Here is a 23,070-nt window from a genome sequence, read left to right as displayed (position 1 = left end):
TCTTATCAATTTTAGACTAAAACAAATAAACAGAATGGGAATTCGACCCTTGGGACGGTCCACATGACATATAGGCGGGATCGTGGTGGGCCGGGCTTGAATTAAAAAAATTTGATCGCGGCAAGCCCACGACACGTAGTGGACAACAGATCGAGCTACGCCTCAAGCGGGCTCAATAGAAATTTTCATGATTTTCTAAATTGTTAGTTATTCACTTATTTGGTTGACATAATTGGGGAAAATAGGGGCAATGAAAATTCCCGAGAAATTGAAATTCCCACAAAATGTGGTAATTTGTTCATCTTGCCCTTTTGGTCGTTCAAAATTCTCATATCAAATTACAGGAATTACAAGTTACTTAATGTCAACAAAACACATTAGTCAACTCCTAATGATTACATAACGAAAATAACTTACGAGGAAATATAACTTTCTATAATCCTATGAGTATTAAATTCTCATATATATCAAATCACCACCAAGTTACAACCAAACAACTATAAGTATTAAATTGTACGATTTTTTCACCACATATCTCCAAGTTTTTATAAAATTCACCAAGTATCCCCCATATTTTCAAAATTCACCAAATACCCCTTATTTATATGTAAATACACCCAAATGCCACTTTTGTTAACCTTCCGTTATACTCCCTCTGTTTTTTTTTATCTTTCTCACTTGGAATCTTGACACTATTCATGCATAGAGAGAATCTTCTCAAATGTTCTCAATTTATAAGAAAAAAACATAGTCATGTGGGGTCTTGTTTGATTCGTCTCAATTAGTACTTTATTAATATTCAATCATTATAATTTTTACTAATATATAATGAAAGATATTTAAGTTTTAAAACGTGCATTGGAAGACGCGCATAGAAAAGTAGGAATGATAAAAAAAAAACAGAGGGAGTAGCTCCGTTAAAGCAAACTTTAATTCATAAGGTACCCTTAAATTGAATTTTTTTTTCACCAGGTACCCATAAATGTTTTCAAATACAAACGACAAGTTAACGGATAGAAACTGATTTTAAAAACTAGCCGTTAGGTGCTTTTACTCAGTTTATTTATATATTGCGGATCCCCCTTTTTAACATCCTTACTAGTACTCTTTTTTTACCATCTCTCTAAATTATCCTAATGAGTTCTCTTTCTAAAATATCCTCTTCAACCCAAGAGTCTACATACCTTAAGGTTCCAAATCGAATGTGTAGATGTGGAAGAAAATTCGCAATTTGAAGTTCTAGTTCAAGTTTAAACCCACAACGATTGTACTTTAACTGTGATGTTTATGACACTTTTAGGTGGTTCAAAGGTTGGGTGGAGCAAAGTGGAGGCATCCATCATGAGGCACAGAGCATGGGAAGATCAGAGAATTAAAATATGCAAGAAGAGTGGAAGCAAATGAAGAAGAAGCTTAAAGAACAAAATAAGTTAGTTAGGCTTACAATTAAGTTAGAGTTAATTATGTTTGTATTGCTTCTCTTTGTAATATAATTTGAAAGTGAGTGATGTAATGTTTGCCACAAGAATGAAAAAAAAAGTTGCTTAACATAATTATCATTGTATAAACATGTATGCACAATCGACAACTAATTTGTTGTTTAGTTTCTTTATAAAAAACTGACTTCCCCTAATCACCACAACAAAGAACACTAAATCATTGTTAGAAAAATCTGATTTGCCCATATCACTGTAGCTTTACAAAAACTGATTTAAGTTAATCACCCAAAAAAATTTGTTTAAAAGATGCAAATAATGTTGCTAGGTTGCTTAGGTGGCCTTTCTTGCTCTCTTCTGTGTCTTCTTGGAAGTGCTAGCCTCACTATCAGCTTAATCTCTTTTTTCCTACATCCATTCTGCCACATGTTATTGCATTGTGGCCCATCTTCTTGCACCTGTTGCACTTCACAGTAGTGTTGTATCTCTTGGCCTTTTTAGCCTCATTCACACCTATTTTCCTCTGTTTTGGAGGTCTGCCATCACCTCTCTTTTTGTGTGGAGGGTGAATTAGTGGGAGGTTAAAATCTGACCATTGAGATTGATTAGTCATGGGATGGATGTGCTCAGCATAAGTGGCCTTGTAAGTTGTCCCCTTGTAATAATCTGACACATAGGCAAGAGGGTCAACTCTCTCATTGTACATCACCCTTAAAACATGCTTGCAAGGGATACCACATCCTTGCCATGTGCCACACCCACAACTTAACCTAGCAAAGTTAATTAGGAAAGTAACGCTCCCATCTATGGCTTCAAACTCCCCTCCTCCACAAGCTGTTCCATGATAGAATCTTGAATCCCCAGTCCTAGTTTCGAGCACCTTTGTAACATAATCAGTTAGTTGCCCTGACTCCATGTCAATAGCATTGTCAAAACTTGCACCAATCCTCTTCATTGACCAGACTCTTATGGATGAAAAAGTAAAGAGAAATGTTAGATCAATAATAATTCAGATCAAGGAAAAATTGAAAAACAAAAAAGTCACAATTGAATACCTTTAAGTAGGTTGAGCACAAGTAAATCTCTATGAGCTTTGGTGCAGGCATCAAAACTCACCATAAAGTTTGTGGTACTGTGATCACAACTGATTGTTGTGTCAAATATATGCATGGACCACTGCTCCGTGGTGTTATCTAGATAGGCAGCAACATCTTTATCAAAATCCAAGATATTCTCCATTGCTTTATTGAACACATATGTGTTGTAGGCATTTTGCAATCCAAAATAACTTGTGAAGGCTGATCCACTCCAGCTCAAATTCTTGCAGTTCATTCATAAATGTTGGCAACAGACCCTCCTAGTAGCCTTGGAAACACCCCATGCACAACATCAACCCCTCTCATCCTATCACTAATGAAGCACCAATCTTCCTTGTTGCACCCTTCTTTTTCAAAGCACAACCTCAAGTTACTATACTCCCAAGATCATGTTCTCTCAGTATCAATAATATCATATGTAATCAAAAATATTTTATTATTGCCATCAACACCTAGAGCAGACAACAAGACCCCCTTATAATATCCACTCAAGTGTGCGCTATGAATGCCTATCAAAGGCCTATAACATCTTAAAAACCCCCTCACTTGTGTTGTAAATTTAAAAAAAAAGGCCTTGAAACTTGGTGCTACCTGACCTATGCTCCTTGTCCATGTTATAAGGACATATGACCCTGGGTTTGTGGGATTAATCTCCTCAGCATATGTGGGGATTAAGCTGTAAGCCTCAACAAACCCTCCATGAATCTCCTCCTTATCCATGATTTTCACCTTGTAAAATAACCTCTTCTTGACTGTCACCCTAAACTTCTCTTGAACTACCTTTTGCAAAGACTTAACAGGAATATCAAGGATTGTTTTGATAACTTCCTACAGTTTCTTACACAGCTAGAAAGAAAAGACCATGGGGTTCTCCTTTAACCTTCCACATGTTGTATGTTCCCCCTTAATGATCTTGATGGCCCAACTGGTTGTATCAATTAATCTGAAATCATGTATCCTCCGTTCACATGCTTCCATTATGCAACAAGTTGTAAACCTCTTGTTATTAGCCTTCAAGACAAGAGTACCAAAGCCTTCTTAAATGCAAAAATCACTCAGAACCTCCAAAAACACCTCCCTAGTTGGAAAGATCAACCAAGGCTCTAATGTAATAGACCCATATGACTGTTCATTACATATCTTACCATTCCTATACAACTTGTCCATACTAGAGCTCCCATCTAAGAAATCTTCAAAAGCCTTCTCGGATACATCATCATATGCAAAAGCGTCCTCATCCTCATCTACAATAAAGTCCCCTAAAACATCATTATCTTATGATGTTTCTTCATCCTACTCAGCAATGATGTCCTCATCATTTCATCTCCATCATCATCACCAAAATCCACCCTCTTTGGTCTCTTTCCACTTCCCTGCCTCCCAGTTCCTTGCCCTTTTAATTGGAACATAGGTGTCTAGCCTTTTAGATGTGATTTTAGGCACTCTAAAACCTGAGGACCTAAATTCTTCGTCTTCTCTTTTACCATAAAAGTTTGATCAGTTGGGGTTGGCTCATATGAGGTATGCTCAAATGGGGTGTCATGTGAAATAGATGGTGAGTTAGGCTCAGTTGAGGTGTGATGAATAGGGGGTGATTTGGGGGGGGGGGGGGCTGTGTTTCAGTAGGCTATGAGGGGGTTAGTTGGGTGGGATGTGTTTTACTGGGTTGGGGGCTGTGTTTCAGTAGGCTGCGAGGGGGTGGGCTCAGAGGGGATGGGCTGTGTTTCAGTAGGCTGTGAGGGGGTGGGCTTAGTGAGAATGGGTTGTTCAAGGCTAGCCTTCTTCTTGGGCCTTAAGGTCAGTTTCTTTTTCTTAGGGGTGGCTGTTCTTTTTTTTTCCTTGGGGTTCTCTTTGTGGGTGTTGCTGCTATTGTTGTTGTGGGTTGTGCCTCACTTGGGCTAGGTTGTGGCTCATTTGTGGGTTGAGAGGTGTCAACAAGGTCTTGGGTTTGAGCCTCAGGTTGTGGTTGTGAAAAATTAGGGACCACTTCATCAGCTTCCTGTGTTAAGTACACTCTCATGTACTCAACCTCATCATTGTCAATAGACAACACATGTACCTCAATAGCAACACAAAATCTAGTTGCATATTCCTTCTCTTCTTCCAATCTCCTTTACTCCTCTTCTTCTTCTTCTTCTTGTCTCCTCCTTTCCTCCTCCTTCTCTCTCTCCCTCTTTAATATATCCTGTACTCTCCTTATGCTCTCAAGCTTCTCCCTCTCCTCATTATTTCTTTACAAGAACATACCTAAATACTTGGCAAGAGTCTGCAGTCTCCTCCACTCATAACTCAATGGTATCCTTGGCCAATCCCCATACCCACACTTTCATCAAATCAGAATCAGTTCTCAACTCAATTTTCTTCTTAGTCCTAAGATTCTTAACTAACACCCTAAATAGTTTAGACAAATACACATTTTCCTTCAATGATTTCTCAAGTAAATCTTCAAACAAGCCCATTAAATGAAACAAATCAATGTCCGATCCTCTACCCTAACATCAAAATCATGAGTATTGAAATGCACCAATAACTATACAACATACCATCCCAATAATCACATAACATAAAAATCAAACACAAAGTAAAGAAGACCTAAGTACAAAGCACAAAAATTTCAAAAAATTACAAGTCGAACAACCACAACTAACCCTAGCATCCTAAAACAATGCAAAACATTATTCATGCAACAAGTGTGAAATTATTTAACTTCAAAGCACTTTAAGTTGAAGAAAATGAAGATTTTTTTTACATTTCGCAGTTTTTTAACCGTTGCTTTGAAAATTTTAACTTTTTCGCAGTTCCACAAAATCACATTTTTACTTCAGTCTTTTGTTGAGATTCTTCAACTCGACAACAATTTGTTCAAAATACCTTCCTAATGCACATCAAATGGTTAACGAATTTTGTTCAAAATCCCCAATTTTAGGGTTTTATGGATGAACCAAAACCGATGACTGGAAGTTGATGGGACAAATTTTTTGGAAGTGAAGTGATGTCTAATAGGAGATTACCATTATGACGTCACAAAATTAATGACAAACTTGTAGATTTGGGCCAACGGAGCACTAACGTCCATTAATTATAAAGGCATTTAATGCTAATAAAAAGTAACTAAGACCTAAGAGGTAGCTGGTGAATTTTGAAAACATGGGATAACTCGTAAATTTTTTAAAAACTCGGAGTATATGGTGAAAAAATCGTAAATTGTATTTATCTCTCAAAAGTGAGCTATCAACTCACTTGAGTATCAAACATTTGTATACAAAATTAATGTAATCGATGATTTAAACCGATAAGTACAATCATCTAACCGTTATTACTTATTAGAGCCACATATACTCGGAACAATTAGTGGGTTGTGAATTTTGTTTTAAGAAATAAGAGAAATCCCATATTCATGTTCATTTCGTTTACCAAAATTAAGTGAATTTATTTGTTTTTCTTCATTCCAATTCAATCTTATTGAGTGAAATTAATGTGTCTGAGCGCGATGACTGATCTGAAACCAATGATATTTCTTGATTATAAACCAATTTTTTCTTCTAATAATTCTTTTCATTTACTCCATTTATCAAATTACCAAATCCAGCGATCAAAAAGCATAGTAATAACAAACATTTAAAGATTAGAGCGAATTCAGAGACCCAAAAATCTTGATTGAAGACTATTTATATTGCATAAACTATACATTTAATCAATACAATACAGTAAGAAAATTGGAAAGTCCATAAATAAAATTAATTAGGACCCCAACAACTCAAATACATAACTTTCCTAAGAGACTCTTCAGAATCATTCAATTTCTGGGAAATAACAGAGGAAGTTGACCCAGAAAGATTTTTAGCTTGAGAATAAGATCTAACATTATTTTTGGCATGATTTTGAAGTGATCTTATTGTATAATTCCATCTCGCAAATCCTTGATCTTTCATCCCTTCAATTGCTGCCATTACTATCCATGCTCTACTTTTTACTGAACTCATTTTTTTGGGTATGAAAATTTAGAAACTTTTAATAAAGTTTAGAACTTTGATTATGTGTTTTGAAGAAGTTTGATTAAAGTTGTAGTATTTTTGATGCTTAAGAAATGGGTTGGTTGGGTGTTTTATAGAGGAGAGAGAATTGAGTTGATTGGTTGTTTTGGTGAATACCAAAGGAAAAGAGCCCCTGGTTTATTTGGGAGATTGTGGTTACAGACAAAAAAAGAAGAGTGTAATCTACACTCACAGATGCAGACAAAATGGTACACTGAATTTGGAGAAAGTGCACAAAATATTGTGATAAAATATGGATAAGGTGATGTTACGTGTGAGAATCTTAGAAATTTGGGTGTGTTCAACTAGTGGGCATAATTAAGCATTTGTCTGTATAATTTAAAAGAATTTAGCTCCCATTTGTTAGATCAATCGTTGCCAACACGATCTTTAATTAATGTTTCAACTTTAAACACACAGGTGGAATCAATTCTTTGTGGTTGTTTGAAAGATTCTAGTGATAAAATGATACTCCATTTGCAAGTAAAGGGTAGCTAGATGATTAATTAATTACTCGAACTATTTGATACAGAAGTGTTGGATTATGAACGTATTTTCGGATAATTTTGTGTATAACTTATCATTTTATAGTATGACCAATCTTTTTATTCTATTAGATGTGGTCCTGAGATTTGAAATGGAAAAAAAAAATTAAATCAAATAATTTCAGTTGGAACTGATAAATTAAAGCCAAGTATGAAAAATGGGTTATGATCTAAATTTTCGGTTAAATATGAGCAACTTTTACGTTTTAAGCTTAATTTTAAGGTTTGAAATGGAATTTTTACTCTAGTATAGTGATGGCTACTGGTGCGGGCTGGGTGGCCCGGACTGTGGGCTGTAACGGGCCGGGCTGGGCTGTGATTTCACGGTCCAGGACCAGACCGTGAAATTCATGGGTTGGGAGAGCTGGTTCGCAGGCTGAAAAATCTTAACCCACACCAGTTTGTTACCGATTTTCACGGTTCAGGAAGCGAATCTAACGATCCGTGGGTCTAATGGGCTGGACCGGGCTGGCGCACTAGCATGAGAATTTTTTTTTCAAAATTATTTAATCATTGAAATTATTCACTATTGTTACATAAAATCTTTAAAATTAATTAAAATATATACAATTATTAATATTAATGAATAATTTCATTATTTTAAAATTTGATTAAATTATAATATATGCAATTTGATTTAAATATATATAATTTGATTAAAATATACACAATTTGGTTCAATATTTACTTGAACTAGGCTGGTCTCAGGGGCGGATCCACTGGGGGTACAGTGGGTACAGCTGTACCCCCATTTTCAAAAAAAAAAATTTGAGGAAAAAAAAAGAAAAAAAGGGGAAAAAAAGAAGAAACGGGCCCCAAAACTGACAAAAGACGTTCCTCATTACTCTCTCAGTCTCTCTCTCACTCACGCGTCCCTAATTACTCCCCTTCTTTCTCTCTCCTCTGGTCAGTCTAAAGATAACGTTTCTTTTTTCTTTTCTCTCTCCTTCTTTCTTTTCGCCTGCCGGAGTGCCGGGCTGCTTTCAGTCGCCACTTTCACACTTTGCAGCCGGTGAGCCGGCGCCCAGAATTGTAGACGTTGTTCGGTTGTTGTCGCCATTTTGCCCTTTGCCGGAGTTCTTCACTTCTTCTTGTCGCCACGAGCCCACGAGGCACGAGACGCCACCGCCGGCAGTAAGAAGCAGAACTCACTGTAAGTCTGTAACTCCCGTCGCCACTTTCTGTTTTTTTTTTTTAATTTTTTTTATAATTTCTGCTAATTTATAAAGGATAGATTACTTGAATTGAACTTAGAGATTTAAATGTTGAATTGAAATTAGAGATTACTAATTACTTGAATAGTTGAATTGAAATTACTTGAATTGAAATTAGAGATTACTTCATTACTTGAATTGAAATTGAGATTACTTGAATTGAAATTAGAGATTGTAAAATTGAAATAGAGGTTGTGAATTGAAATTAGTTGAATTTGGAATTAAATGTTGTGAAATGTAATTTGAAACAAGGAACTTTGGTATTAATATCTAATAATATGTTTACTTATACTAGATTTGGAAGATGAAAAACAAAAGTTTAGAATCATTTTGGAAGAGAATTGGAGGAAAATCACAAAAGTCTTCAACTTCATCTTTTCAGACTATGAAAGGTCGTCGGATGCACTTGTAATTTATGAAAGGTCGTCGGATGCACTTGTAATTTTTTTTATTTGAAACTTATGTATTTTTGTCGTTTTAAATTAGTTATAATTTGAATCATTAATTGATATTGGCATTGTATTTTGATTTGAATTTTTAGTCGTAACTTAACTCAAGTATTGTATTTTGTTTTATTTGAATTTTTCTCATCCATACCCCCATCCCGCAATTCCTGGATACGCCACTGGCTGGTCTGGTTCATGGGCTGGGTCTGGCTAGACCAGTTTCGTGGTGCGGACTGGACTGTTTTAGTAGCTGGACTGAATGGGCCTGATTGACCCGCACTGTTAGCCATCTCTACTCTAGCATTTCCTCAAACTCAGGCTAGAAAACCTAGATTAATTAACCTAGATTCTTTCAATATTGGACGATAATTTTCATCCCAAAATTTATGCCTTACACGGCCCAACCATGGGTCTCCAAAAGGCCATTTTCTTTGGCAAAAGTTAAATATGAAAATAAATCAAAAGATAGAACATATTGAAATACCTAATATAACCCTTAATACCTTACTCCTCACAATTACCCTCAAATATGGCTTTATTATTTCCTTTCAGAAGAATGAATTCGTTCCATTCATTTCTAGAGATGATAACTCAATCCTAACCCGACGCCATTTGACGAAAATTATGCCATCCAAATTCGAAAAATGAAAATCTTATCCAAATCCCGTAAGTTACTAATACCACCTCAATTTATAGACCAAAACAACATTTAAATGGAATTGTTACATTCGCAATAATAAAATCAAGAGAAAAAAAATATATAATACTCTTTAAAATATTTACTTTTGTGATTTAAAGTGATAAAACAGCCTTAATATTCTGGCTAAATTAACCTCAATTGGAGGCAAAATAAACCAATATAAATTTGATAAATATAATCCATATATATATTCGACTGAAAAGAATCTGAATCCAAACCGTGATGGATTCGATATGAAGTTTGTAAAATATTCGATACAACCCAGTGGCGGATCTAAAAACTCAAAAATGGGGGTACGGAACAATGAGCAATTAGATTCATAAAATATATCATTTTTCCGTCCTAATCTTTGGCTATATTTTATTTTTTGGAGCCAAATTTCGCCAACTTTAACCTAAAAATACCATTAATATATAAGAAAAAAATTATATATGATATAAAATGCTCCGAAACAAGATGTGGATAAAGGTAATGAATTTGAATTCCGAGGAAATTTTGGAAGATAAATTATTGTAGAAGATTTTTTTTAAAATTTGTTGTTGATATAAGTCACATAATCATGTTAATGGAATAAGGTGAAAAATGGTTATTAGAAGATAAAATGATAACTTAATAAGTACATAGAAGTGAGATAAAAAAAATACAAAATAACCCGACAATTTTAATATAAGTTAGTAACTTTCTGTAATTCGTATTGGTGTATGTATAATAAGAATTGCATATTTAACTTCTACATAAATTATTCCTTTTATTTAGGAGGGCCTGAAAGAGTAAGAGGAAGAAAAATGTTGCTAAAGAACATTTGAGAAAAAAAGAAAGAGTAAGAAAAAAAAAGATTGAAAGGTAGATTACAGAAATTGAACATACAACCTCACACTCTTTTATCAATTTCCTCTTCATTACCAATGAAACAAACACTAATTTTGATAAAAGTCCGCATGTATAAACTATATACTCCATCTGTTTCAAAATATAAGTCATTTACGCTTTACGAAAATTTGCTTTGACCACAAATATCTCTCAAATACGATAAGTAAAAATTATAAAAATTATACCGTTGGATTCGTCTTGAAAAATACTATAATAATATTATTTTTTAAAATTTTATATCAACATAAATTGAGAGTAATTAACGGTCAAAGTTCGACCTCGAACATCGTGCATGCCTTATATTATGAAACGGAGGGAGTATATATACTTTTTTAAATTAATGGGGGTACAGTTATACCCACTGTACCCCTATGATACAACCCATTGTCATTCCTATTCATTTCATTTCAACCCCGCACAAAAGCTTTCTCTCGCAAAAGTTTAATTCTCTCTCACTTCTTTGTGCTATTGATGAATCTTTAAGAAGTTTAGATTGTGTTTGAATTTAACGACGCAAATTGAAATCCACCCCTCGGCATAATCTATTAATTTGAAGCAAATAGATCTTAAAAAACAAGAAGAATAGTTTTTGTCTAGAAACCAATCAATATTGAAAGTAGAATCATAAAACTATATTCCCCGTTCACAATTATTTTTCCTGGTGACTTGGTGAGTTAAATTTGGTTATTACTTCTTCCAGTTTAGACCAAAACAAACAAAATCCGTAAGCAACCATATTCCACGGTTTATTATCTCTTCAATCAAAAATCAAATCTACAATTCGCAAAACTAGATCTATCACGAGTTATTAAGAAAAGTAGTCCTATATACACGCGATGCGCACTGATGATCACCATATCGCTAACAATAATTACCAAAAGAACTCATTAGTTAAAGAAGAAGAAGCTTCATTGCTAACAAAAGATACATATATATACAAAATTACATCGAAGATCACCATATTTATAAAAATGTGCAGTGATGATCAATTAGGACCCCAACAATTCAAATACATAACATGTTTAAGTGAATCCTCAGCTTCTTTTAACTTATCATCAATCTTGTTAGAAATCAAAGTAGAAGATGAAGAAGACACTCTTTTAGCTTGAGAATACGATCTAACATTGTTCTTAACATGTTGTTGAATAGACTTAATTGGGTAATAATTCCACCTCGCAAATCCTTGATCTTTAAGACCCTCAACTGCCGCCAAACTTGTTGCTACAATCCAAGTTCTTGTGTTGTTCATCTTTGCAAAAGTTAATAATATTTCTTCTTGTACTGTGTTTATATTTTTGTTGAATGTAAGATTTGATGTAGTAGTAAGAGTAAGTAGTGTGTTATATTATGGGATGAGGATAAGGAGGGAATATATAGGAAAAGATGGGTGGAAAAGGATAGGTTGTTTGAGAGGTAAAGGGTTAAGGGGAGCACGTGGTTTTGGCAGTTTGAGTTAGTTTAGTATGGAGAGAGAGAGAGAGAGAGAGAGAGAGAGAGAGAGAGAGTCATTGATTGGGTTAGGGGGGAGTGCAGGAGATTAGTCATGGAAAATAATTTGGAGTTATATGAACGTGTCATTGTTTGAGAGTGCCCACATTTTTGGATATTCACGCTACTTCCTATCTCTCTCACACGAGAAGCAAGGCCAAGACCCATGTGCGTGCTTGAGGATGAATCATGAATGGATAATAATTTGTCAAGAGAGGAGGAGGAAGATGAGTTCACTCCTGCTATATCCAGGTGTATCATGAGCATGATACATCTAAGGGTATTTTTGTAATAAATTAGTAATTAAGGTGCTCATTTGACACCAGATTTGCTCATATGGACATTTGTTCATTTACTAATTTGTTCATTTTGCTCATTTTTTTAAATGAGTAGAAATGTTTGCTCATTTATTCATTTCTTCGTTTTGCTCATTTTGCTCATTTGGAGAAAATAGTCTTGGGTGTACCATGAGCATGGTACACCCAGGTATACTATAAATATTCTCTGGGGAGATAAATATTTTCTTCGTTTCATTTTAAATGCAACAAAAAAGAATTTTATATCTTATAAATAATATTTTTTTTATTAAATTTAAAACGAAATAGAGGAAGTAGAAAAAATTATGTGAATATAAGTATAAAATTGTAAAATGAAAAGGATAGATGAGAAAGTTACTTGAAAGTAATATAGACGAATGATGTGAGAAAAGAAATAAATAAAGGAAGCTATGTGGTTTTAGATTATGTTGGTATTCTATTAAAGCAACTCTAATGATATATTTTAAAGACTTGTTAGCAAATAAAAAAAAGTTAAGCAATTAATAAAATTATTGGAGTGAGAAGATGAAATTTCATTTCCTAGTCAATGTAATTTAACTAAACCAATTCGCGTGAACTAAAGTTGTGGACCCATGTAAGAATTTGGTTCCAATTAATAGTAAGTGGAGATTGTGTAAAAAATAATATAGAAAAGATGATGACAAGTGGTACCTACTCAATCAATAAGTATATTGGCTAACCATTTTGCGACTTTTAGTTTAAAGTTGAGTTAGCTTAAAAAACCTAGGGGGCACTCTCTACTATTAGAGTTGCTCTTAGCTAACTTCATACTTGGCTAAAGATGACGCGTCATTCTCTTTAGCTAACTCTGTTTTTAGTCAACTTCTTTTGATGATTTAGCTAAATTATTTATTATTTGGATAGGTCACACAATCACCTTTTTCCTTTCTTATTGAAAACAACTACTTGTTGTGTGGGACCATTATTTTGGCCAAGCCAATAAAGCAAATTCGCTTGGTAAAGCAAAACTCCAACATGTGCTCCAATGGTTTAGCAACTAGCTTAGCATTTTGAAAAATTACTAGCAAGTTAGTTTTCCACTCCATTGAAGTTACTCTTATACTCCCTCCGTTTCCTAAAGATCTTCCCTCTTTCCGTTTAAGGGTGTTTTCAAAAGATCTTCCCTCTTTTGCTTTATTCCTTATTTGGCAAAATAAATTTCCCTATTTACCCTCTCATGTCACTATCATATAGTCCACCATCACATTATTAATTCAATTTTACTCTCTTTCTCTCTCCTACTTTAACCCCTTTCTATTTGTTATTTATCTTAACCCCTTTCTCTCTCCTACTTTACTCACACCATGCCCCACACAACTTGATTTTCCTTGGTATCTGTAGGAACAGTAAGTGGGAAGATCTTTAGGAAACGGAGGGAGTATGTGTTCAATAATAGTTGCTCTTATATATATATTTATATATATATATATATATATAGGGGTAGGATCCGCTAAAAACACCTCTGAATCTGAAAACTGAAAACAAGGGTAACTTTTAACCCCTTTAGAGTAACTTTTAACACTTTTAGGGTAACTTTTTCCAGTTTTGGGGTAACTTTATTATATTAAGGGTAGTTCTATATATTTCAAGGGCAACTTTATTTATTATAAGAGTAACTATTACCACTTTTAGGGTAACTTTTATCATTTTTAGGATAACTTTTACCACTTTAAAAGTAACTTTATTTATTAATTTAAGAGTAACTATTATCATTTTTAGGGTAACTTCTAAGACTTTTAGGATAACTATTATATATTTTAAGGGTAACTTTTACCAATTATCAAAATTGAAAAAAAGTTCATCAAACAAACAGAAATCTACTTGTTTTGCTTAACTTTTAAGCTTTCTGGCTTCTCAAACTTGTTTATGTAACTGTTTATTTTAATTCTATGAACTGCACTTTACCAAAAAAAAAAACAGAGATCTACTTCGAAGCTGAGCGTTGAAGCTCCAATGGCGACATAGAAGGAAATCACGAAAACCCTAATTTGAAGTTCCATATCAACACAAAGTACCCATATTTACCTCACAAAACCATAATTAAGATACGAAAACTCAAAACTCAAAAGCAATACAAGGTAATTTTTTTCGATCTTAAACAGAGGAAAAATCAAAAAAATAATGTATAGGGAAAGAACACAAAGATTCAGCTGAAATTAGCCAATTGAAACACAAATAAATACGAAACACATACAATTTTTCAAACAACTAGAGAAAAATTGAGCTAAAATTAGCAATTCGCAAGTTTATGAATGAGTAATTGAACTTTGAAATTATTATTAACAAAAAAAACTCAATCACCGACGAACGAACGAAGATCTGTAACGGTGAACGAACGAACGAAGATGTTGCGCGAAGACCACGACGAAATCACCGGCGAACCGGAATCTGTCGGCGAACCGGAAAGCGAAACCTCTACAGCGCCGAAAGTGTGCGAAAGAGAAGGAGTGAGAGGAAAGACGAAGATGTCGTAGGTTGTGCGGCACGATTTGTTGGTGGTGGTATGGTTGCTGGAGTTGTTGTTTTGGGCTGCATCAGAGCAGAGGAGTAAAGAGAGAAGAAGAGATGCAAATCTTTTCTGCCATTGATGGAGGAGAGAGAAAAAAAATGAAAGGGTTAAGCGGCAAAAAAATCTGGGTTGATCTTTAGAGGAGAGAGAGTGGGGTGGAGTTTGATGAGTGAGAGGGAGTGTTAGAGTGGGAGAGAGGGAATTGAGATATAAACCGTACGATCAAAATCAACGGTTCAGATATCTTGTTTTCAGTTTTCAGATTAACTAGTGGTTTTCACAAGATCTTGTTCCTATATATATATATATATATATAGGGCCGGCCAATGGCCTATGCAAACAGACCATTAGCACAGGGCCCCGAAATTTTGAGGGCCCATTTCTGCAGCCCAACTTTTTTTTAAAAAAAAAAAAATCTTTGTCTTCTTTCTTTCTATCGCGTGCAAACTGCAAATAAGAACCAAACCACGTTCTTTTAACTTCCCTTATTTTTCTTTCCAATTTTCAGAAAAAATCTTCTAAATCTTTAATTTCTCAATTTCTCAATTTCTCGTAACAACTTCCAAAATTCTCTCACTCATTCCTCATCAACCGTTGCGAAAAATATGAAAATATCAATTGTGATTCCTCCATCCAAGCTTCAATTAACGGCTTATTTTTTTCAATATATATATATTTCTAACTCATTTCTATTTTTTTATCAATTACAATTAGTTCTGAGACAAAAGAAATTGAAATTCATACCTTCAACTTTTTGTTTTTTTTTTTTCTGGAAATTTCGGGTTTTATTTCTGGAAATTTGGGGAAGAAGAAGTAACCAGATTCGATTTTAAAGGTACTGCTATTTTCTCTTGTGCAATATGATAGCTTTTGAATTTGGAAGATCTAATTATTTGGGTAATTGGGTGACTGTAACTCTGTAATACATATCAACTTATTTCAGTTTTCTTTTCTATGCATCAATTCACTTACTTTAGGAGGAAATAAATTGAAAGAATTTTATCTACGATTTCGGGAAATTGGGTGTTTCGGACTAATTTTACTGAAGTATTATATATTGTAAGTTTGTAATCATGGAAGCTAATGGTCGCCTTTGATTCTCATCTTTACAAATGATTCAGGTGCAATATACTTGGTCTTGTAGGCGTTGTAGCAACTCATGCTTAGAAGACCAATCAATCAATCATGATTCTGCAATCTGCCGTATACCAATTACCAGGTAACTTGAGGTTCTGTTTTTTCTTTTGCTTAATTCTATTTTTTGCTTTATTTAAATTACATTTGCTACATGTGATGCAGTGATGTTATGATGTATCCAGTTCTCTGTGCAATTCAATGATTCATGGTGCATGAATGCTTATTTCTTTGACTTGTGTTTTTTCCTTTCAATATGTTTCTGCTTTCTATTTAATTATTGTTTGCATTCCTTTCAATTATAATAATGGCAGTATAGTATTTGCTTTGCGGCATGGTGATGGACTGAAGCTATTTGGGGTCAATTTTTATTTTCTTTGAATTCCATGGATGTTGTGTGCTACTCACTATACTTTGTTGATGTGAGAAGGGGGAAGGAGAAGAGTAATTTAAATTTTGAGTCTAGTGTCAACAGTTGTGTCCTCAAAAAAATTAAGAATTATTATGATTGGTTGTTGGTGTTTTCGTTAGCCTTAATCTAAATATGTTCGAAATATATGTGGACATATTTTGTGACTTTTGTTTCTCTTACTTGGATCATTGTTGCTCTTATTGATCTTCTGTCAGAATAGTCTATTAGAAGTAGTATTTTATAATTTTAAGAATTAATGTATTGTGTATATTTTAATGAGATTTTTTTTTTTTGATTTTTTAGGTTGAAATTATTGCTTAATAATTGATTAATTGGGGAATATTCATCACAATTGGAGTATTATTGCTTAATTGTCAGGTTGTTTCGCTCCTTTTTTTCACTTTCATTTACGTCTTAGATTGTTGATTGTGAGTTTTACACCTTAGTTGTTTTTTTCCCTATGCCTCCTAAAACTAGAAAGTATGAATTTGGGTATGAAAAACGTAAGAAAAAAAAAAGGCTTGAGGAGTTAACTCAATCCCAAAAAGGAGCTCTTGATAAATTTATTATAAAAGAGCCTCATATTCATGTTGATAATCAAAATATCGAGAAGGAAAATGATGAATTTCTTGAAAATGAAGTTACTAACAAGAATGTTGATATGGAGAATCAAAATGTGGACTCAAAAAATAGAGGTGATATGCCTATTGAAAATGATAATTTGGATAATCAAAATGTTGTTTCTAACAATGACTGTGATGAGGATTTGGAGGATAATAGTAATGATAATGAAAAGCAAGAAACCCCATTTGAACCTTTATTTGATATATTTGATCCAAGAAACTGGGATGCCCTTGATTCTAAATGATTGATGTATTAGTAATGAAAGGTCCAAAAGAGATTTTTCTATTGTGAAGGGTCCTAAAGATAAATTTTCTAGACGATTTACTGCTAATTTATACACTAGAGTTTTATCTAATGGGAGAGCATGATAGAGATTGGCTTGTCTATTCAAAAGAGCTTGATAAAGTATTTTGTTTTTCTTGTAAGGTTTTCAAAAGAGGGATTGGTAGAGGTCAATTGACGAACGAGGGTTTTAGTGATTGGGCACATATTGGTGAAAGACTTAGAGAGCACGAGACAGGCATGGAACATGTTAATAACATGGCTATTTGGTATGAGCTACGTTTGAGGCTAAATAAGAATGAAACTATAGATAAAACAACTCAAAATCTAATTGAAAAAGAGAAAGAGCACTGGAAGAATGTTTTGAAAAGAATCATTTCAATAGTGAAATTCCTTGCTAAACATAATTTGGCCTTTCGGGGTTATAAAGAGAAATTGTACCAAAATAGCAATGGTAACTTTTTGGGTTTAATTGAAATGTTAGCAGAGTTTGACCCTGTTGTTCAAGAACATGTAAGTCGTGTTACAAATGACGATGTTCACTTGCATTATCTTGTGCAATAAAAACTGAAATCATTAAAAAAATCAAACAAGCAAAATATTTCTCCGTGATACTCGATTGTACACCCGATGTTAGCCACCAAGAGCAAATGTCTTTGATAATAAGATATGTTGATGTTTCTTCAAATTCTGTTAGCATTGAGGAATCTTTTTTAGGATTTTTAAATGTGAATGATACAACTGGCCAAGGACTTTTTAATGTTTTACAAAGCGAGCTGAAAAATCTTGATCTTAACAATTTGATGCACGAGGACAAGGATATGATAATGGATCAAATATGAAAGGAAAACATCAAGGTGTTCAAAAGAAGTTTTTAGACATTAACCGAGAGCATTTTATACTCCTTGTGGTTGTCATAGTCTTAATTTAGCATTGTGTGATATGGCTAACTCATGTGGTAAAGCTAAAGATTTTTTTGGAGTTATTCAACGAATTTATACAATTTTTGCAAATTCTACTAAAAGGTGGCAAATTTTGAAAGATAATGTAAAAGGATTTCATTGTCATCCACTCGTTGGGAGAGTCGTTAGATAGTGTTAAAGCTATAAGATCTCAAATGTCAGATTTTAGAGAAGCTTTACTTGAAGTATCAGAAAATGATCTTGATTCTAAAATAAAAAGTGAAGCTAAATCCTTAGCACAAATGAGCTTGGTGATTTTGAGTTCTTAATGAAATAATCATTTGGTTTGAGATATTATCTGCAATTAATATGGTTAGCAAGCTCTTACAATCAAAAGATATGCTTATTGATGTTGCTATGGAAAAAATAAAGGGGCTAATATCATTTTTTGAAGGATATAGAGAAACTGGCTTTTATAATGCATTGGATAATGCTAAGGGAATTGCTATTGAAATGAATATTGAGCCAATATTTCCTCAAAGACGTATAATTAGAAGAAAAAGAAATTTTGATGAGAATTCAGATACCCCATCAGTTGAGCTATCTGGGGAAGAGTCTTTTAGAGTTACCTACTTTCTTTACCTTGTTGATCAAGCTGTTGTTTCCCTTGAGAAGAGATTTGAGCAATATCAAGAGTATGAGAGTATTTTTGGATTCTTGTTTGACTTGCGCAAGTTACAATCATTGGATCATCTAACTTTGTTGTCTTGTTGTAATAATTTTGAAAAGGCATTAAAACATAATGATCAATCTGATATCAATGGAGAAGAATTATATGTGGAGTTAGATTTCAGAGGAATATTGCCCAAGAAAAAATGGGACCTATTGATATATTAAATTTTTTGAAGGGCATAGATTGTTTTCCTAATGAGATTGCGTATAGAATTTTATTGACTATTCCTGTGACAGTTGCTTCTGCAGAAAGAAGCTTTTCAAAATTGAAGTTGTTGAAATCTTACTTGTGGTCCACCATGGTACAAGAAAGGCTTAATGGATTAGCTTTGATAGCAATTGAGAATGATCTTTTGGAGACCATACAATATGAAGATTTGGTTGATGAATTTGCTTCAAAAAGCGTCAGAAGAATAGCTCGTTTTATGTAGGAGGTTAATAATAGCTTTAAGCTGTATTGAGATTTTATTTACCATTTTAATAAAGTAGTTTAAGTTTTCGTAGATTCAATTTGTAAGAATATAATCGTATTTTGATATTTATTTTTTTAATAAATTTTTTTTTATTATAATCGTATTTTCATTTTTCTAAATATAAGGGGCCCAATTTTTAAGATTAGAACAGGGCCTCTAAAATGTTTAAGACGGCCCTGTATATATATTAAACGCCAAGGATCTGGGGTTTTAACAGATAATACAGAGATAAAATAAAATCTTAAAATAAAACATTTGGGGTTTTAACAGATAATACAGAGATAAAATAAAATCTTAAAATAAAACATTAAACAATTAAAACTAAGGCGGTTTAACCAGCCATTGCTTAAAATGAAAGACTTACAAATCGTCTTGATATGAAACTGAAAATACTAAAGAGAGTTACAAATTTATTTGTAGAAGAAGAGAGAGAGAGAGAGAGAGAGATTTTCTGAGGAGCTTTTGTTCTCGTGTATTTTGCTCTCCCCTTAATCTGAAGAAGAGTCCTCAATATATAGGCAGGGGAGAACTAGTAATGTCACGTTGTTTTACTGTGTATGAACAATTTGTCTTCTGCTTTAAACTGTTCACAATTTTGTCTTGTAGAAGCTTTATACTGTTGATGAATAGTTTTGTAGCTTTATACTGCTGAGAAACTTGTCTGTTGCTGTTCAAAATTACTAGTGAGACTGTAGTTCTGAAGCATTTTGTCTGTTTGCTGCGTAAAACCTGTTGCTGCTTTGAAGATAGTGAGAGGATTTTTTTTTTTTTTTTAATTTTTTTTAAGTCTGGAAACCAGCATCTTCTTCATCGTCACTCAGGTGGATGGAGGAGTCTGCTATTGTTTCATTGTCTGAGGTTATGGAGGATTCAGACATGCTATTAGCTAGCTGTCGAAGCATCCGTGCGTAATCTTCGGGGGTTTTAGCTGAGGCAAGCAAGGAATTTGAAAATCGAAAACAAGGGTAGCTTTTAACACTTTTAGGGTAACTTTATATATTTTAAGGGTAATTTTTACCAGTTATGAAAACTGAAAAGGGTAACTTTTAAGGCTTTTAAGACAATAACTTTATACTCCCTCCGTCCCAAAATATAGTTCCCATTTCCATTTTGGGCGTCCCAAACATAGTTCCCATTTCCATATTTAGTTTTACGTTTTTCTATAATTTTTCTAGAAAAACCGTGTCCCATCATTGATTTGCTTCTTGAACTTTGTTTTTTCCTTTGTTTATTCAACCAAAATGTTAGAATTAATGCTCTTTCCCCAATTATTCTCCATTCTCTCTCCTGAAATAATCTTTTCCCATACAACATTTATTTAAATAAACAAAAAATCTTACTACCTCTCTTATATTCTACTTGCATAAATTACCGTGAAAAAAGGAAAATGAGAACTATATTTTGGGACGGAGGGAGTATATTTTAAGGATAACTTTTACCAGTTTTAAGATATATATTTCAAAGATAACTTTAACGAGCTTTAAGGTAACTTTTATATATTTCAAGGGTAACTTTTACCACCTTCTTCCTCAACCTTCATCTTCTTCCTTTTTCTTTCCCAAACTTTCTCAATTTAAACTACAGGATACAAAACTATGTCTATTACATCTCAAAATATAGAGGAAAAAAGTAAAACATTTTGAAAAGATATAGTAAGAGAGAGAAAATTACAAAATTCGAACAAGAAATTTAGAGAGTTTGTCATTTTCTCTCGAAACACATTCAATTTTCCTTTATGAACTAAGCATGATTCCAAAACCAAAATAACAAATCATCTCATAATAAAACATCATTCAAGTATAACATCTCAAATTCACAGGTACTCCCTCCGTTTTCTAAAGATCTTCCTTGTTACTGTTCCTACAGATGTCAAGAAAGATCCATTTGTGTGGGGTAGATAAATTAGGAGAGAGAAAGAGATTAAGATAAATAAACAAATAAAAAGGGGTTAAAGTAGGAGAGAGAAAGGGAGTAAAATTGAATTAATAATGTAATGATGGACTATATGATAAGGACATGTGAGGGTAAAAAGGGAAAAAAAATCTCAAATAAGGAATAAAGTAAAAGAGGGAAGATCTTTTGAAAACACATGCACTTAAACGAAAAGAGGGAATATCTTTAAAAATTGAGGGAATAGTAGATAGCAATAGGATTATAATGCATTTTATTGACCCTAACTTCAGTATCACACATAAACATTCTCTTTTTCCTCTCTAATCTATCGAGACGCCCTAAAACTTGTATTGTTTTCTCTTCTCTATATACAACCTGCATTAAATGTTTTATTTGGATGTAATTAAAATATTTGGGTACGAGTTTGCAATGAGAATGTCCACAAACACTTACTTTGTTTTTTCACATGATAAGATGTTTATCATGTTTGAAGTGAAAGAAGAGTTTGACACATATTCATCACAAAGGGTAATATATACTGCCCATTGTTAGATGATAACTTCCACTTGCAAAAACTTTGAAAAAACATATCAGATCACTTTTGGTACCGAAAACTTAACTTTTGCATTTGAAAGTTTAACTTTTTATTTGAAAATAAAACAATAACTAATTATACCTAAATGTTATTAATTATTAATTTATTCGTAATAGTTAAATAATATGAAGTAATAGTTATGCTGCTAGGATTGTTGTATTTTCATGCTTTGAGAATCATGTACATGCATTCAATCACAAAAATACTACATAAGTATATATGCAAAAGGTGGATTAGATATGTAAGAGCAAAGTGTGGGAAAGAGAAATGAATAGATAAACCAATGTAACCCCATGGTGATATGAAACCGCGAGAGAATTAGTTCTACAATCTCATTCTCAAAAGTCAAGATAATGAATATGCAAGAAATGCACTCCAAGAAGTCTAAAAAAATACTATTGCAATTATGAATAAAGTCTTAACTACAAAACCAATCGTAAAAGAATAACGATGCTCATCAAGTACAACTACATTGATTATTTTATATCCGTATGGTTCAAAAACAAAGAGAGAAAGTCCAAGAAAGAAAAGACTTTTTGAGAAGACTAAAAAAATAAATTCCAAGAACCAAACTGAAAGTAGTACAATAATTACTCCAAATGCTAGGTTGTTTTAAGTTATTTTTTCAAGTTATCTTTTGTATTTGACATTTTAGATTTGCAAAAAAAATTGTTTCTTCGTTTATATTAGAAACCAAAATAGTGCTCAATTAATCTGAACTAATTATAGAACAACACTAACTAATGTATTGAATATGTTAGCTAAAAAACAATGGAAGTCTACATAAAGATTACTAGCTCTAAACTATTGTGCTAAAAATATTTAACTAATTCGCCAAAATATTATCGTGAGAATTTGTGAGACGTGGTCCATTTTCTAAAAATATATATCTCTTGGGCTGGTCAGGTCTCAAGTTAAGACTAACGTGAGACGGTCTTTTTTAATACTTTGTGTGCTCAATAAACTCTTCTTTGTAGTTTGTAGATAGGCAAGTGGAAGTCGCCCAAGCCCTGGTGGAAGCGACTGAGCTAGAGTTTTAGAAGAGGTTGATCCGTTGATTACCTCTTCAACATGGAGTGATAGTGTACGAAGGATAATAATTAATACTCCATCCGTTTCCTAAAGATCTTCCCTTTTTTTCATTTAAGTGCGTTTTCAAAAGATCTTCCCTCTTTTACTTTATTCCTTATTTGAAAAATTTCCCCCCCTTTTTACCCTCACATGTCCCTATCATATGGCTCACCATTACATTTTTAATTCAATTTTACTCCCTTTCTTTCTCCTACTTTAACCCCTTTTTATTTGTTTATTTATCTTAACCCCTTTCTCTCTCCTACTTTACCCAC

The 23,070-nt window shown here is 33.3% G+C and overlaps 1 long non-coding RNA gene and 1 pseudogene across 1 annotated transcript; one reads left to right on the top strand and one right to left on the bottom strand.

The window, feature by feature from the left end:
- Positions 1-1,583: 1,583 nt before the first annotated feature.
- On the bottom strand, positions 1,584-6,275 carry LOC104907246 (uncharacterized). Its single transcript, XR_008968918.1, has 2 exons — positions 2,492-6,275; positions 1,584-2,401 (listed from the first exon to the last, which is right to left on the bottom strand). It is a non-coding gene; the product is annotated as an uncharacterized LOC104907246 (long non-coding RNA).
- Positions 6,276-16,683: 10,408 nt separating this feature from the next.
- LOC104907264 (uncharacterized) lies at positions 16,684-19,445 on the top strand (annotated as a pseudogene).
- Positions 19,446-23,070: the final 3,625 nt, after the last annotated feature.

Source organism: Beta vulgaris, chromosome 4, assembly GCF_026745355.1.
Source record: "Beta vulgaris subsp. vulgaris cultivar EL10 chromosome 4, EL10.2, whole genome shotgun sequence".
Taxonomy (NCBI): Eukaryota; Viridiplantae; Streptophyta; class Magnoliopsida; order Caryophyllales; family Amaranthaceae; genus Beta; species Beta vulgaris.
Note: the sequence above shows the minus strand (reverse complement) of the source record. Positions and strands in the feature narration are given on the sequence as shown.